Raw genomic sequence first — 18,730 nt, 5'->3', positions numbered from 1 at the left:
CTAAATATGGTTTTTTGACCGTCAAAAATTGGTGTCCATTCACTTGCATTGGTTGAAGCTAAAAACCTGGGATACTTTCCTAAAACTCTTAAATCCTGTTCTGATGAAGAAAGAAGGCCATATACATCTTGGATGGCCTGAGGTTGAGTAAATTATCAGCAAATTGTTATTTTTGGGTGAACTATTCCTTTAACAGGTAGCCAATGTAACAACGATTAAATGGGGCTAATATGATCATATTTCTTGATTCTAGTCAGCACTCCGGCTGCTGCATTTTTAACCAATTGAAAGTTATTTATTGAACTTACTGGACATCCTCCCAGTAATGCATTACAATAATCTAGTCTTGATGTCATGAACGCATGAATTCGTTTTTCGGCATCAGCAAGAGAGAGCATGTGTCATTACTTAGCAATATTTCTGAGGTGGAAGAATGCTGTTCTACAAACATTGGAAATTTGATTTTCAAAGGACAGATTGGCATCAAATATAACACCTAAGTTCTTCACTGTAGAAGACGATGTAACAGTACATCCATTGAGAGTCACTTTGCTTACTTTTAGAGGTTTTTGGTCCAATTATTACTCCCTCTGTTTGTCAGAACTGAGTACAAGGACATTTCTGGCCATCCAATCTTTTATTTCATTGATGCACTCTGCTAATTTGGAGAATTGTGAAATTTCGGTATCGTCAGCAGAACAGTGGAAACGTATTCCATGATTCCTGATAATATCTCCCAGGGTAGGCATATATAAGGAGAAAAGCAGAGGCCCTAATACTGATCCTTGTGGCACTCCATACTTTTGTTTGATTTGACAATTCCTCCTTTACATAGACAAAGTGGTAGCGGTCTGATAAACAGGTCCTAAACCATGCTAATGCAGGTCCACTAATACCAACATAATTCTCCAGCCTATTCAAGAGAATGTTGTGTTCCTTATCTGTCACTCACTCGACGTTGTGTCGATGCAGTGACAATAGGGGTCACTCTTGGGAGCCCGAGACACCTCTGGTCTTTGATAAAAGGCCAATGAAAATTGGCGAGTGGTATTTGCATGCCACTCCCCCGGACATACGGGTATAAAAGGAGCTGGAATGCAACCACTCATTCAGATTTTCTCTTCGGAGCCGAACGGTCATGTTCACTGAGCTGAATTCCCACGACTGTTCATTCACCTCTGCTGGATCTGACGGCACATTTCAGCGGCTTCTCCCTCCTCTGCACTGGTGCACTGCAGAGAATGCCCCTGGGAACTTCGGCAGAAATAAGAGTATATTTCTCTAAAAGAGCATATTTCTCTAACAGAGCGGCACACACGGAACGTCTTTTTAAAGACGCGTATTTTTAAAGATGCCTTTCCTTTGTGTGTTATTCCTGGTTGCGCTCATTATCTCTCACCTTCTGATGGTCACGATCACTGTCTTTCGTGTCTGGGCACTGCTCACGCGAAGACAGCGTTCGTGGATGGGTCATGTACTCATTGCGAGGACATGTCCATGGTAACGACGCGGTCGCGGCTTGCCTTCGTAAGAAAGCAAGCCACCCCAGAGGCTCCCCGCCTCGGTCCTTTTACCCACGGGTATGAGGCCAGCACGGCTAGCACTGGGGACCCCAATGGGACCGCCTCCGCCGGGTATCCCCCCGCGGACCTCCCATTCCCCAGTACGCCTGTCTGCCCCGATCGGGCTTCCGGATGAATCCGCCGGCTCGTCTCACGGCGAGTTCAACCTCTTATTCAGAGCCAGTGAAAGTGATGAGCTCTTGAGCTAAGCATCGGAGAGCGGGCTCGTCCACTCGGACGCGGAAGCCTCAGCTGGGCTCCTCCCTTCGGGGACGATTGCCCAGTCACAGGCTGAGGCGGAGATGACGACATGCTTTCCCGGGCAGCCATGAGCGTCGGCTAGAGTGGAACCCTCCGCTCTTCCCTGAACCCTCGCGGCTCGATGATTGGTTCCTGGGTTCGTGGCGCCACTCAAAGCCACGCCCCGCCCCTGTTCCTTTCTTTCCGGAAGTGCATGAAGAGCTGACAAGGTCGGGGGAGCCACTTTTTACTGCCCGGTCCCGATCTTTTCAGCTTCCCCGCCCTCACTACCCTCAATGGTGGGGCAGCCAAGGGCTATTCGGCAATCCCCCGGTGGATAAAGGCGCTCGCGGTGCACCTATGGCCGCAGAGCGCCGCCACCTGGTGCGGGTGCCCAAAGGCCCCCGTCCAAGGCCTGTGGGCTTATGTCATCTCTGAACAATGTATAAATAACATTTTGTATTTGTATTTATTGTATTACATTTAAGTGAAAACATTGTGACTCTGTGGGTTTTTCTTTTTTAAAACATTGTCCTGTTCATTTGTTTGAACATTCTGTCTTGCCCAACACAGCAACATTGCATCCATTCTAAGATAGTTTCAGTTACATAAACTTAAACAGAAACAAAAGTGAAAGCAGAGCGAAAGCAAGTTAGATAATGCTGTTTTGTCATGTTACACCATAAAAAAGGTGGTTTCTTTTGAAAGCACTTATTAGCTTGGCAGCTGAATCAACGGCAGTGTCTCTTCCCACAGGGATTATCCTGAGACAAAAAAGTTTATCCAATTTTTTTAAGTAAAAAAAAACTAAAACTAAATAAAAACTAAAACTAAGCATAAATAATGCAGGATAGCTTTATATTTTATGTAAAAATAAAGAAATAAAATAAAGAAATTCAGGTTTAATTGTGTCTTTACAGAATTGTTTAGGATTTTCTGAAATCTGAGAAACATTTTGTTTTTCAAAACAGGCCACAAAAAGCAATGTATATCTGTATTATTGTCTATTTTATCCAAAGAACACTTTTTTGATACTTTGACATGTCAGCCCTCTTTACTGTCCCCATTTTGCCATGTAATGATTTTATTTTTAAGGAAATAAAAGTTTATTGTAAGCTAGAAATTGTGAATGCACTCATATAATTTTAAAATATTTAATATTTTCAAAATATAGGTATATAATATTAAAAACCACAACCGGTGTTTTTTAAGTTTGGTGTCAAATTTGTTTTTGATGATAATTGCAGAATGCAGGATGTCAAAGAAGATCAATGGTCTGTGATTTGTGGAACAGTGAAAAATGAGTAACTCCTTACAAAATAGATCATATAAGTAATGCAGGCTGACATTTACAAGGTTGCACTTTTAGCCTTGTTTTCTTATACAGAAACTCTTTTATTGTAATGGTCAACTTTTATTGAAATTAAAGCCTTGATCGTTTTTGTTTATGGATTTGAAACCACAGGTGTTGCTAGGGATAAAGGGGCTTAACCCCCAGAGAACACCCCCACCCCTGTAATTTTGAAATATGTTAAAATGAGTTATGAACTACAGTGTACTACACCAGTAACTTTAACATTCTGCATTTATTGCATTTTGAACAAACAAAAACACAAATATGATTCCTTGTACTCGTGTTGTCTGTATTAGTCAAGTCATTTTTATTTGTATAGCGCTTTTCACAACACACATCGTTTCAAAGCAGCTTTACAGAAAATCGTGCATTAACAGAAAATGAAACTGTAATATCAATAAAGTCTTTTCATTGTGTAGTTTGATTAAATATGATGGTCAATTGTGATAAAATTTAAATAATTAAATAATAATTATATTTAGAACCCCTGTGAGCAAGCTGAAGGCGAACACAAAACTCCATAAGATGCTGGTTAATGGAGAAAAATAACCTTGGGAGAAACCGGGATCACTGTGGGAGCCAGTTCCCCTCTGGCTAAAAAGCATGAATATAATGCCAATATTAGTTATTTTTTTGTGGTGCAAATCATGATTTAAAATTTGTAAACTAAATTTTAAGGTCCAGTGTTTAATTCATATTTTGTATGAACTGTAAGATTAATGACTAATGTCTTTGTAGTCCATCCTGGATTAACTACAGATGTTCACATAAATGCATTGTCCTTTGATAGTTGGCTGATGAAGGCTTTTGTTGGCAATTAATTGATAGTCTATGAATTCCATTTCAAGAGTGTAGTCCATCAATATACAGAGGTGATGCAGGCAGAGATAAATGGTGCATCGCAGTTCAACCGGCAGGTCATTTCGGTGAGGTTCGATGGGGTCCATCCTAAATCCAAGGTTCAGGCAATGGCATATGAATTATCCCATGTCTTATGGTTGGAGTTGGCATCAGTTCATCGTCTGAAGTCCATCATAAAAAACTGAAGTGATGTCTGGCAAGCACCGGCTGTAGTTTGTCATCATCACTCAGCGACACGTAGCAGTGGAGTCCGACACCAAGCAGGAACGGAGCTGGATCTGGCGGCTCTGGTAACCTCGGGATATTAGCGTAGATGCCATTACATTTTTTTGCAGAGTTATAGATCATGATAGATGTTTCTGGTTCCAGCAGACCTAACTACAGCAGCCTAATTAATTAAATTATTATGAAATTTAAAGGAATAGTTCACCCAAAAATGAAAATGTGCTGATAATTTACTCACCATCAGGCCATCCAAGATGTATATGACCTTCTTTCTTCATCAGAACAGGATTTAAGATTTTTAGGAAAGTATCCCAGGTTTTTAGCTTCACCCAATGCAAGTGAATGGACACCAGTTTTTGACGGTCAAAGTAATCCACACGACTCCCGCCGATCAAGTAATGTCTTCTGAAGTGAATCAATATGTTTGTGTGAAAAACTAATCGCTAATTAAAACTTTATTAACTTTAAAAAATTGCTTCCTGTAAACACTCAATGCCTCCCATAGCTGTCGTCTGACGACATCACGTTGGCATGCTCACATGAGAATTCAGAAGTTCCACTATGTTTACCACAGAGGAACGTACTTCATTGTGAGAGTTAGGTCAATTCAAAGTTAAAAACGTTTTAATTAGTGATTTGTTTTTCACACAAACATATTGATTAACTTCAGAAGACATTACTTAATCAACAGGAGTCGTGTGGATTACTCTGATGCTGCCTAAATATGGTTTTTTGACCGTCAAAAATTGGTGTCCATTCACTTGCATTGGTTGAAGCTAAAAACCTGGGATACTTTCCTAAAACTCTTAAATCCTGTTCTGATGAAGAAAGAAGGCCATATACATCTTGGATGGCCTGAGGTTGAGTAAATTATCAGCAAATTGTTATTTTTGGGTGAACTATTCCTTTAACAGGTAGCCAATGTAACAACGATTAAATGGGGCTAATATGATCATATTTCTTGATTCTAGTCAGCACTCCGGCTGCTGCATTTTTAACCAATTGAAAGTTATTTATTGAACTTACTGGACATCCTCCCAGTAATGCATTACAATAATCTAGTCTTGATGTCATGAACGCATGAATTCGTTTTTCGGCATCAGCAAGAGAGAGCATGTGTCATTACTTAGCAATATTTCTGAGGTGGAAGAATGCTGTTCTACAAACATTGGAAATTTGATTTTCAAAGGACAGATTGGCATCAAATATAACACCTAAGTTCTTCACTGTAGAAGACGATGTAACAGTACATCCATTGAGAGTCACTTTGCTTACTTTTAGAGGTTTTTGGTCCAATTATTTCTCCCTCTGTTTGTCAGAACTGAGTACAAGGACATTTCTGGCCATCCAATCTTTTATTTCATTGATGCACTCTGCTAATTTGGAGAATTGTGAAATTTCGGTATCGTCGGCAGAACAGTGGAAACGTATTCCATGATTCCTGATAATATCTCCCAGGGTAGGCATATATAAGGAGAAAAGCAGAGGCCCTAATACTGATCCTTGTGGCACTCCATACTTTTGTTTGATTTGACAATTCCTCCTTTACATAGACAAAGTGGTAGCGGTCTGATAAACAGGTCCTAAACCATGCTAATGCAGGTCCACTAATACCAACATAATTCTCCAGCCTATTCAAGAGAATGTTGTGTTCCTTATCTGTCACTCACTCGACGTTGTGTCGATGCAGTGACAATAGGGGTCACTCTTGGGAGCCCGAGACACCTCTGGTCTTTGATAAAAGGCCAATGAAAATTGGCGAGTGGTATTTGCATGCCACTCCCCCGGACATACGGGTATAAAAGGAGCTGGAATGCAACCACTCATTCAGATTTTCTCTTCGGAGCCGAACGGTCATGTTCACTGAGCTGAATTCCCACGACTGTTCATTCACCTCTGCTGGATCTGACGGCACATTTCAGCGGCTTCTCCCTCCTCTGCACTGGTGCACTGCAGAGAATGCCCCTGGGAACTTCGGCAGAAATAAGAGTATATTTCTCTAAAAGAGCATATTTCTCTAACAGAGCGGCACACATGGAACGTCTTTTTAAAGACGCGTATTTTTAAAGATGCCTTTCCTTTGTGTGTTATTCCTGGTTGCGCTCATTATCTCTCACCTTCTGATGGTCACGATCACTGTCTTTCGTGTCTGGGCACTGCTCACGCGAAGACAGCGTTCGTGGATGGGTCATGTACTCATTGCGAGGACATGTCCATGGTAACGACGCGGTCGCGGCTTGCCTTCGTAAGAAAGCAAGCCACCCCAGAGGCTCCCCGCCTCGGTCCTTTTACCCACGGGTATGAGGCCAGCACGGCTAGCACTGGGGACCCCAATGGGACCGCCTCCGCCGGGTATCCCCCCGCGGACCTCCCATTCCCCAGTACGCCTGTCTGCCCCGATCGGGCTTCCGGATGAATCCGCCGGCTCGTCTCACGGCGAGTTCAACCTCTTATTCAGAGCCAGTGAAAGTGATGAGCTCTTGAGCTAAGCATCGGAGAGCGGGCTCGTCCACTCGGACGCGGAAGCCTCAGCTGGGCTCCTCCCTTCGGGGACGATTGCCCAGTCACAGGCTGAGGCGGAGATGACGACATGCTTTCCCGGGCAGCCATGAGCGTCGGCTAGAGTGGAACCCTCCGCTCTTCCCTGAACCCTCGCGGCTCGATGATTGGTTCCTGGGTTCGTGGCGCCACTCAAAGCCACGCCCCGCCCCTGTTCCTTTCTTTCCGGAAGTGCATGAAGAGCTGACAAGGTCGGGGGAGCCACTTTTTACTGCCCGGTCCCGATCTTTTCAGCTTCCCCGCCCTCACTACCCTCAATGGTGGGGCAGCCAAGGGCTATTCGGCAATCCCCCGGTGGATAAAGGCGCTCGCGGTGCACCTATGGCCGCAGAGCGCCGCCACCTGGTGCGGGTGCCCAAAGGCCCCCGTCCAAGGCCTGTGGGCTTATGTCATCTCTGAACAATGTATAAATAACATTTTGTATTTGTATTTATTGTATTACATTTAAGTGAAAACATTGTGACTCTGTGGGTTTTTCTTTTTTAAAACATTGTCCTGTTCATTTGTTTGAACATTCTGTCTTGCCCAACACAGCAACATTGCATCCATTCTAAGATAGTTTCAGTTACATAAACTTAAACAGAAACAAAAGTGAAAGCAGAGCGAAAGCAAGTTAGATAATGCTGTTTTGTCATGTTACACCATAAAAAAGGTGGTTTCTTTTGAAAGCACTTATTAGCTTGGCAGCTGAATCAACGGCAGTGTCTCTTCCCACAGGGATTATCCTGAGACAAACAAGGTAATCCAATTTTTTTAAGTAAAAAACAAAAACTAAAACAAAATAAAAAACTAAGCATAAATAATGCAGGATAGCTTTATATTTTATGTAAAAATAATAAATAAAATAAAGAAATTCAGGTTTAATTGTGTCTTTACAGAATTGTTTAGGATTTTCTGAAATCTGAGAAACATTTTGTTTTTCAAAACAGGCCACAAAAAGCAATTTATATCTGTATTATTGTCTATTTTATCCAAAGAACGCTTTTTTGATAGTTTGACATGTCAGCCCTCTTTACTGTCACCATTTTGCCATGTAATGATTTTATTTGTAAGGAAATAAAAGTTTATTTTAAGCTAGAAACTGTGAATGCGCTCATATAATTTTAAAATATTTAATATTTTCAAAATATAGGTATATAATATTAAAAACCACAACCGGTGTTTTTTAAGTTTGGTGTCAAATTTGTTTTTGATGATAATTGCAGAATGCAGGATGTCAAAGAAGATCAATGGTCTGTGATTTGTGGAACAGTGAAAAATGAGTAACTCCTTACAAAATAGATCATATAAGTAATGCAGGCTGACATTTACAAGGTTGCACTTTTAGCCTTGTTTTCTTATACAGAAACTCTTTAATTGTAATGGTCAACTTTTATTGAAATTAAAGCCTTGATCATTTTTGTTTATGGATTTGAAGCCACAGGTGTTGCTAGGGATAAAGGGGCTTAACCCCCAAAGAACACCCCCACCCCTGTAATTTTGAAATATGTTATAATGAGTTATGAACTACAGTGTCCTACACCAGTACCTTTAACATTCTGCATTTATTGCATTTTGAACAAACAAAAACACAAATATGATTCCTTGTACTCGTGTTGTCTGTATTAGTCAAGTCATTTTTATTTGTATAGCGCTTTTCACAACACACATCGTTTCAAAGCAGCTTTACAGAAAATCGTGCATTAACAGAAAATGAAACTGTAATATCAATAAAGTCTTTTCATTGTGTAGTTTGATTAAATATGATGGTCAATTGTGATAAAATTTAAATAATTAAATAATAATTATATTTAGAACCCCTGTGAGCAAGCTGAAGGCGAACACAAAACTCCATAAGATGCTGGTTAATGGAGAAAAATAACCTTGGGAGAAACCGGGATCACTGTGGGAGCCAGTTCCCCTCTGGCTAAAAAGCATGAATATAATGCCAATATTAGTTATTTTTTTGCAGTGCAAATCATGATTTAAAATTTGTAAACTAAATTTTAAGGTCCAGTGTTTAATTCATATTTTGTATGAACTGTAAGATTAATGACTAATGTCTTTGAAGTCCATCCTGGATTAACTACAGATGTTCACATAAATGCATTGTCCTTTCATAGTTGGCTGATGAAGGCTTTGTTGGCAATTAATTGATAGTCTATGAATTCCATTTCAAGAGTGTAGTCCATCAATATACAGAGGTGATGCAGGCAGAGATAAATGGTGCATCGCAGTTCAACCGGCAGGTCATTTCGGTGAGGTTCGATGGGGTCCATCCTAAATCCAAGGTTCAGGCAATGGCATATGAATTATCCCATGTCTTATGGTTGTAGTTGGCATCAGTTCATCGTCTGAAGTCCATCATAAAAAACTGAAGTGATGTCTGGCAAGCACCGGCTGTAGTTTGTCATCATCACTCAGCGACACGTAGCAGTGGAGTCCGACACCAAGCAGGAATGGAGCTGGAGCTGGCGGCTCTGGTAACCTCGGGATATTAGCGTAGATGCTATTACATTTTTTGCAGAGTTATAGATCATGATAGATGTTTCTAGTTCCAGCAGACCTAACTACAGCAGCCTAATTAATTAAATTAATATGAAATTTAAAGGAATAGTTCACCCAAAAATGAAAATGTGCTAATAATTTACTCACCATCAGGCCATCCAAGATGTATATGACCTTCTTTCTTCATCAGAACAGGATTTAAGATTTTTAGGAAAGTATCCCAGGTTTTTAGCTTCATCCAATGCAAGTGAATGGACACCAGTTTTTGACGGTCAAAGTAATCCACACGACTCCCGCCGATCAAGTTATGTCTTCTGAAGTGAATCAATATGTTTGTGTGAAAAACTAATCGCTAATTAAAACTTTATTAACTTTAAAAAATTGCTTCCTGTAAACACTCAATGCCTCCCATAGCTGTCGTCTGACGACATCACGTTGGCATGCTCACATGAGAATTCAGAAGTTCCACTATGTTTACCACAGAGGAACGTACTTCATGCGAGAGTTAGGTCAATTCAAAGTTAAAAATGTTTTAATTAGTGATTTAGTGACAAGGCCTGTGGGCTTATGTCATCTCTGACGGCCAAGGCCTACGGTGCCGCTGGACTTGCCGCCTCCGCCCTGCACGCCATGGCTCTCCTGCTAGTCCGCCAAGGCGCTAAAGGAACTGCACGAGGGTAGTTACACCCCGGGATTGATGCAGAAACTGCGCTCGGTGACTGACCTCGCTCTCCAAGCGACGACGGTCACGGCGCGGTCTCTCGTGCGGACGATGTCCACAAGCGCCACCTTTGGCTCAACCTGGTTGAAATGTGTGAGGCTGACAGGACACAGTTCCTATCTCCCAGGCTGGCCTATTCGGTGACACCGTCAAGGACTTTGCCCAGCAGTTCTCGACGGTGGAGCAGCAGACGGAGGCTATCCGGCATATTCTACCTCGACACAGACCCTTCCTGCGGTTTGCATTCGAGGGACAGGTGTATCAGTACAAGGTCCTCCCTTTCGGCCTGTCCTTGTTTCCTCGTGTCTTCACGAAGGTCGCAGAGGCAGCCCTTGCCCCGTTAAGGGAAGTGGGCATTCACATTCTCAACTATCTCGATGACTGGCTAATCCTAGCTCACTCTTGGGACACGTTGTATGTACACAGGGACTTGATGCTCTCACACCACAGCCGACTAGGGCTTTGGGTCAACTGGGAAAAGAGCAAGCTCCTCCCGGTTCAGAGCATCTCTTTCCTCGGTTTGGAGTTGGACTCAGTCTCTTTGACAGCGCACCTCACGAACGAGTGCGCCTAGTCGGTGTTGGCCTGTTTGAAGGCGTTCAAACAGAAAACAGAGGTTCCACTGAAATTCTTTCAGAGGCTCCTGGGGCATATGGCATCCTCAGCGGTGGCCACCCCGCTCGGGTTGATGCATATGAGACTGCTTCAGCACTGGCTTCAGACTCAAGTCCCGAGATGGGCATGGCGCCGCGGGACACATCACGTGGTCATCACACCGACCTGTCACCGTCTTTTCAGCCCTTGGACCGACCTCTAGTTTCTACAGGCAGGTGTTCCCCTAGAACTGGTCTCCAGGTGCGTCGTGGTCATGACGGATGCCTCCAAGATGGGCTAGGGCGCTGTTTGCAACAGGCACACAGCTGCCGGCTTGTGGACGGGCCCGCAACTGCATTGGCACATCAACTGCCTCGAGTTGTTGGCAATTCTGCTCGCCCTGCGGAGGTTTCGGCCGTTGATCCAGGGCAAGCACGTGTTATTTTGGACAGACAACACGGCAACAGTAGCATATGTCAACCGCCAAGGTGGTCTGTGCTCTCGTTGTATGTCACAACTCGCCCGCTGTCTCCTCCTCCAAGTCGCTGCGAGGCACTCACAACCCGGGCAACCTCAACACTACAGCGGACGCACTGTCACGGCAGGTTACCCTCAGGGGAGAGTGGAGACTCCACCCTCAGGTGGTCCAGCTGATTTGGAGTCGATTCGGACAGGCACAGGTGCACCTGTTCGCCTCCCAAGAATTCTCCCACTGCCCGCACTGGTACGCCCTGACCGAGGCCCCCCTCGGCATAGATGCGCTGGCACACAGCTGGCCCCCTGGCCAGCGCAAATATGCGTTTAGTGAGCCTACTTGCACAGACCCTGTGCAAGGTCAGGGAGGATGAGGAGCAGGTTGTCCTGGTAGCACCCTATTGGCCCACCCAGACGTGGTTCTCGGACCTCACGCTCCTCGCGACAGCCCCCCCTGGCGAATTCCCCTGAGGAAGGACCTTCTTTCTCAGGGACGGGGCACCATCTGGCACCCACGACCAGACCTCTGGAATCGCCATGTCTGGCCCCTGGACGGGACGTGGAAAACCTAAGCGGTCTACCACCCGCGGTGGTAGACACGATCACTCAGGCTAGGGCCCCCTCTACGAGGCGCCTGTATGCCTTTAAGTGGCGTTTGTTCACTAAGTGGTGTTCTTTCCAATGGGAAGACCCCCAGAGATGTGCAGTCAGATCAGTGCTTTCCTTCCTGCAGGAGAGGTTGGAAGGGCGGCTGTTCCCTTCCACCTTGAAGGTGTACGTTGCCGCCATAGCAGCACACCATAACGCAGTCGACAGTAAGTCCTTAGGGAAGCACGACCTGATCATTAGGTTCCTGAGAGGCGCCAGAGGCTGAATCCCTCCAGACCACGCCTCATTCCCTCATGGGACCTCTCTGTAGTTCTTCAGGGTCTACAGAGAGCCCCCTTTGAGCCTTTGCAGTCAGCTGAGCTTAAGGCACTCTCCTTGAAGACTGGGTCTGCTTCCTCCTGGGGCAGCGCTCGCAGGTTCACCACCTGATCCCTAAAAGGGGTCGTGGGAACCTTGGGCACATAGCCCAGTCTGGGTCTCAGGATCACATGAGAGTAGCCCAGACTGCACTCACTTCCATCAAGAGGGTAGGAGACCTGCAAGTGTTCTCTGTCAGCAAAACGTGCCTGGAGTTCGGTCTGGGCTACTCTCACGTGATCCTGAGACCCAGACTGGGCTATGTGCCCAAGGTTCCCACGACCCCTTTCAGGTGGTGAACCTGCGAGCGCTGCCCCAGGAGGAAGCAGACCCAGCCCTATCGTTGCTGTGTCCGCACTTTATGCATCTATTTGGATCGCATGCAGAGCTTTAGGATCTCTGAGCAGCTCTTTGTCTGCTTTGGTGCACAGCAGAATAGAAGCGCTGTCTCCAAGCAGAGGATCGCCCACTGACTCATTGACACCATTGCTATGGCATATCACGCCCAGGACATGCCGCCCCCCGTAGGGCTACAAGCCCATTCTACCAGGGGTGTAGCGGCCTCCTGGGCCCTGGCCAGGGGTGCCTCTCTAACAGACATTTGCAGAGCAGCAGACTGGGCAACACCCAACACCTTTGCAAGGTTCTAAAACCTCCGGGTGGAACCGGTTTCATCCCAGGTAGTGGCACGCAATACAAGCGGATAAGCCCAGGATAGCTGGCCGGGTGTATCACTTGCACATAGCTCCTTCCACCTCTTTTGAGCTGACGACATGTGCCATTAATTCCCAGTAGTGTTCACAAACTTTGTTCCCTGGTTCACTTCCTCCGAGCCCTGTGGCAGTCGAGTGTTCGGAGAGACTCGCTGCCGGCCCAGTACATGTGCGAACTAAGAGTCCTGTTCTGGGGTAGGTGCTCCGCATGTGGCGGTTCCCTCTAAGGCAAACCCCATGCGATGTATATCTTCTGCTAATTTGTTTCCCTGTTGACAAACTGCATCTTTCTTGGGCAGAGACCCTCTGCCCCAGTCTCCATGTTTGTAGTAACTCCTCCCCCGTTGGGTAGGATCTACCTTGAAGACTCTCACCCATTTTTCCGTATTTTTCCACTTAAATATCCCCCCCTCTCTTTGGGCGAGGTGTGGTCTCCGCGGTGTCCTCCCCTTGGGAGGGACACCCCCCGACTAGACCTGGCAGCCCAGTCGGATAATCCCCCTTCTTTTTTAGGGAGTGGAAATAAAAAAAGGGAAAAGAGGCAACGACTGGGTTAGCCTGTCTCCATCTTTTGGGTAGTCGACTTGTCCCCAAGGGCCGTTCGACACTCATAACTATGCTGGGGGAGGTTACGTGTCGACCTGGTGTGCTGGCTATGAGCACACAGTGGTCTGCCCGTCACACACCGCCAATTCACGTAACACAGTTCAGCCAGTTGTGGCATTTCGTATAGGGACCCCTAGTGTCACTACATCGACACAACGTCGAGTGAGTGACAGATAGGGAATGTCATGGTTATTTGTGTAACCTCCGTTCCCTGATGGAGGGTATGAGACGTTGTGTCCCTCCTGTCACAACGCTGAACTACCCGCTGAAATGGCCGGACCTTGTCTAGGCTCCTCAGCATAAAACCTGAATGAGTGGTTGCATACCAGCTCCTTTTATACCCGTTTGTCCGGGGGAATGGCATGCAAATACCACTCGCCAATTTTCATTGGCCTCTTATCAAAGACCAGAGGTGTCTCGGGCTCCCAAGATTGACCCCTAGTGTCACTACATCGACACAACATCTCGTTCCCTCCATCAGGGAGTGGAGGTTACACAAGTAACCATGACGATTTATCATGTGGATGGCAGCACTAAGATCTAAAAGCACTAGAAGAGAAGTCATTTGTAACTCTGATAAGTGCAGTCTCTGTACCAGAGCATGTGAGCAAAGCTGAGTGGTATGACACTCTGCTCAGTAACCCGCTCCATGTGTGCGCTCCTCTCAGCCGCTCATGGCCCAAGCTTTTTTACTGGTGAGCGTGAGCGATACTCGAGTGGAGCACTCACCGCTCACGCTCACCGGTAAAAAAGTGTCCCGCTCCAACATTAAATTTCTATGTAGTATACAGTGGTGTGAAAAAGTGTTTGCCCCCTTCCTGATTTCTTATTTTTTTGCATGTTTGTCACACTTAAATGTTTCAGATCATCAAACAAGTTTAAATATTAGTCAAAGATAACACAAGTAAACACAAAATGCAGTTTTTAAATGAAGGTTGTTATTATTAAGGGAAAACAAAATCCAAACATACATGGCCCTGTGTGAAAAAGTGTTTGCCCCACCTGTTAAAACATAACAAAACTTAACTGTGGTTTATCACACCTGAGTTCAATTTCTCTAGCCACACCCAGGCCTGATTACTGCCACACCTGTTCTCAATCAAGAAATCACTTAAATAGGACCTGCCTGACAAAATGAAGTAGACCAAAAGATCATCAAAATCTAGACATCATGCCGAGGTCCAAAGAAATTCAGGAACAAATGAGAAAGAAAGTAATTGAGATCTATCAGTCTGGAAAAGGTTATAAAGCCATTTCTAAAGCTTTGGGACTCCAGAGAACCACAGTGAGAGCCATTATCCACAAATGGTGAAAACATGGAACAGTGGTGAACCTTCCCAGGAGTGGCCGGCTGACCAAAATTACCCCAAGAGCGCAGCGACGACTCATCCAAGAGGTCACAAAAGACCCCACAACAACATCCAAAGAACTGCAGGCCTCACTTGCCTCAGTTAAGGTCAGTGTTCACGACTCCACCATAAGAAAGAGACTGGGCAAAAATGGCTTTCCAAGACGAAAACCACTGCTGAGCAAAAAGACCATTAAGGCTCGTCTCATTTTTGCCAGAAAACATCTTGATGATCCCCAAGACTTTTGGGAAAATACTCTGTGGACTGACGAGACAAAAGTTGAACTTTTTGGAAGGTGTGTGTCCCATTACATCTGGCGTAAAAGTAACACCGCATTGCAGAAAAAGAACATCATACCAACAGTAAAATATGGTGGTGGTAGTGTGATGGTCTGGGGCTGTTTTGCTGCTTCAGGACCTGGAAGACTTGCTGTGATAAATGGAACCATGAATTCTGCTGTCTACCAAAAAATCCTGAAGGAGAATGTCCGGCCATCTGTTCGTGACCTCAAGCTGAAGCGAACTTGGGTTCTGCAGCAGGACAATGATCCAAAACACACCAGCAAGTCCACTTCTGAATGGCTGAAGAAAAACAAAATGAAGACTTTGGAGTGGCCTAGTCAAAGTCCTGACCTGAATCCTATTGAGATGCTGTGGCATGACCTTAAAAAGGCAGTTCATGCTCGAAAACCCTCCAGTGTGGCTGAATTACAACAATTCTGCAAAGATGTGTGGGCCAAAATTCCTCCACAGCGCTGTAAAAGACTCATTGCAAGTTATCGCAAATGCTTGATTGCAGTTGTTGCTGCTAAGGGTGGCCCAACCAGTTATTAGGTTTAGGGGGCAATCACTTTTTCACACAGGGCCATGTAGGTTTGGATTTTGTTTTCCCTTAATAATAACAACCTTCATTTAAAAACTGCATTTTGTGTTTACTTGTGTTATCTTTGACTAATATTTAAACTTGTTTGATGATCTGAAACATTTAAGTGTGACAAACATGCAAAAAAATAAGAAATCAGGAAGGGGGCAAACACTTTTTCACACCACTGTACTTGGTTCCAAGCACGTACACAGGAGGTAGCTACAGTGGCCCAAGCAACTGCCCCTTTGCCCACATGGGCTGAGTAGCCCCTCTGGGTGAAATATAGACTATAGTTCAACATTTATTAAATTTTCAAATGATTAGTAATGTACACATCTCAAATTATGTGATTATATTGTGTTTTATTATATAAAATCTCGTTGTTTATTTTGGACTGGTTTACAATGGCTGTTAGATAATCGGGTGAACCAGACCTTCCTTATCATTTGTAATCAGTCAAATATTTCTCTGTTAGCACATATATGTCATCAACATCTTCAAATAATACCTTAAAAAAGAAATTCAGTTCTAAATTACCATTATTTACTTTAAACAAGTCATCAAACATGCCTCTTCAAGTGATAAAACATGTGCATTGGCAGGGAAACTCGCATACGCGCAAATTTGCGCTTTTCAGTTTAAACTGGACCCAAGTGATACAACCGACCCAGAAAACTACAATCTTTTCAACTTCAAAGTTTGCTCATGTCATTTATGTCAATAATGAAAACATAGACTGGTACCAGGAAAAATATTGCAGGTAAAAGTGAAATTCATAATGGTTTTTCAGTTGTCTCCATGGAATGTTTATAGATTTGATACATTAATATGTTTCTGATTTAATGCTATCAGACTTTGGGTCTGTATATTAAAAATAACAATTTCTCATCCTAATTTTTGTTCAGTTTTAAAGGGTGTATTAAGTTATCCAGAAAAGAGCAGTGAATGTTTTTCTCTTTTTCAGTGTTGTTGCTTTATTAATATTTCCTACAATTTTATATTAGTAATGGAGTATACTACCTCCATTACTAAGAAACAAAATAAAGCAATACACTTTTAGATCAATTAGAATTACAGCCTTAAAGCAAATTACAAAGACAAATTAGAGTCCCTACGAATGCAAGGATGGAGTGGAGAGAAATAATATCAAGGAGGAAAATAAGGATGATTGAAAGGAAATATATTAGATGGAGAGAGCAATAACATATAAGATTAAGATCCTAAAATTTGACACAGATGGGAACTGCTTAAAGAAGTAATTATATAATATTAAATGATGACAATTCTTTCTGTTTGACAGAAATGTAATAAGCAATGATACTGCCCTACAAAGGCAAAACGCAAAATTGAGTTCTGAATGAAACAGGTCTCTTATGATTTGTCCAGTGACAGACGAGTTTGTCTCATATGCTGAAATTCAGAGTAACCATTGTGTGAAAATGCAATAACAACATAATCCACATCAAAATAATTCACGCCATTTTTCTCAATTTCAATGTTAGTTAAAGGGGACCTATTATGCAAAATTCACTTTTACATGGTGTTTGAACATAAATGTGAGTCGGCAGTGTGTGTACACAACCACCCTACAACGTTAAAAGTCCACCCACTCCTCTTTCTTATATTTCTATTAATCAAAAACAGTGTCTCAAAATGATCGGTTTTCGTTTCTGCTCTAAAGTGACATCTCTTTAGAGCAGGCCACGCCCACGACTGGTGACGGACTCCACCCTATTATCATAGATCCTCCCCCGAGTGATCTACACACAGTCCGACATTTTTTTCCACGCTGGAGCAGCTACTGTAAGAAGAATAATGTCTCAGCTTCGTAAGAGTCATAAGTGTTCTGTTGTAGGCTGTAAAAGTGAACATAAGAGTCTTCATGTACTCCCAGCATCAGAGCCACTGAAGACGCAGTGGACAAGTTTTGTTTTTGAAGCAAATGTGCCCCAAAACATACCAAAATTTGTGTATGTTTGTGCAAATCATTTTACATCGGACTGCTTTGTGAATGAGGATCAATATTGTGAAGGTTGCATGGGAAAGGACGAGTCGGGAAGCTCAGACACCGTCAAAGTAAGGCTTTAATTTTCTGCGCTCTGCACAGCCTGTACACTCTCTCTAGTGTTTTCCTGGGTTCACTCAGATAGCTTCACCAAAAACAAAAACTCTCCATAAACATAAACATCTTAAAAGACATGCAGCTTTTTGACATTCAGGACACACGCCAACACTGGACTGACGTGTCGTTCTCTCTCTGCTTCTGACGGTGGCGTGGCTGTTTATATGCCGCTCTCCCCAGCTCACTGCAATTAGAGACAGGTGTTAGACACAATTTAGCTCTGGTGTAAGCGCCCTTACCGCTTTCTCTCTCTCTCCGGACGGGCGCTCGACCACAACCCCGCTGCCACAAATATAAAGCAGGATTTTCCAAATATCTGATTGTCAAGCATGGATCACTACCAACTGCTCGTGTTCCAGCTTTAGTATCGCACTTTATATTTTGTTAATGTTTGCAAATCGCCTTTCCGAATGTGCTTGTTAGCTGATTCCACGGCTAATGCAGCTAAAGTTGCCATTGTCTCTGATTGTATTCACGGAGAACAGAGCTATGTCGTTATTTTTAGATTTACTGTCTGTAAAATAATAGGGGGTGGGGAGCAGCAGCTCATTTGCATTTAAAGAGACACACACGAAAACAGCGTGTTTTTGATTCCACCTAAAAAGAGGCATTTACAACATGGTATAATAAATGATCCGTGGGGTATTTTGACCTGAAACTTCACAGACACATTCTGGGGACTTATATTACATCTTGTAAAAAGGGCAATAATAGGTCTCCTTTAATGAGTATAACCTTTGTAGGATAGCAAAGGGTTATATTTTTTAGCAGTGAAACTATGTGTGAAGTAATTTAGGGAACACATGAATTTGGATGGTTGGATGGAAAGTAATGCCATGTAAGCACCAAAGGTTATTTTCATGGCAAAACTAGAGTAGTTTAAAAAGCAATGACAAACAATAAACAAAAAACTATCACAGTGCTGTAAAAAGATGTATAAGAGATGTAAGACGCGTGGAGACAGAATCTCTCATCGACACCGAATTAACAACAGGGAAAAAGAAGCACACGTCCCGCGGTGCAGGACAATTTT

The 18,730-nt window shown here is 43.7% G+C and overlaps 1 protein-coding gene across 3 annotated transcripts in view; it reads left to right on the top strand.

The window, feature by feature from the left end:
* Positions 1 to 18,730, top strand: part of LOC127425633 (uncharacterized) — a 52,300-nt gene that overhangs the window by 16,402 nt on the left and 17,168 nt on the right. The window contains exon 1 of one of the 3 annotated variants that reach the window (XM_051671822.1): positions 7,436 to 7,540. The exons of 1 other annotated variant lie outside the window; for it this stretch is intronic. The gene's annotated coding sequence lies outside the window, so the exon portion shown is untranslated. Of the gene's footprint in view, positions 1 to 7,435; positions 7,541 to 17,620; positions 17,652 to 18,730 lie in introns of those variants that run through there. One more of the 3 variants, XM_051671824.1, reaches the window with a different exon arrangement.

This window comes from Myxocyprinus asiaticus, chromosome 34, assembly GCF_019703515.2.
Source record: "Myxocyprinus asiaticus isolate MX2 ecotype Aquarium Trade chromosome 34, UBuf_Myxa_2, whole genome shotgun sequence".
NCBI classification, from domain to species: Eukaryota; Metazoa; Chordata; class Actinopteri; order Cypriniformes; family Catostomidae; genus Myxocyprinus; species Myxocyprinus asiaticus.
The sequence above is the reverse complement of the archived record's forward strand: the minus strand, read 5'-3'. Positions and strand labels throughout refer to the sequence as shown.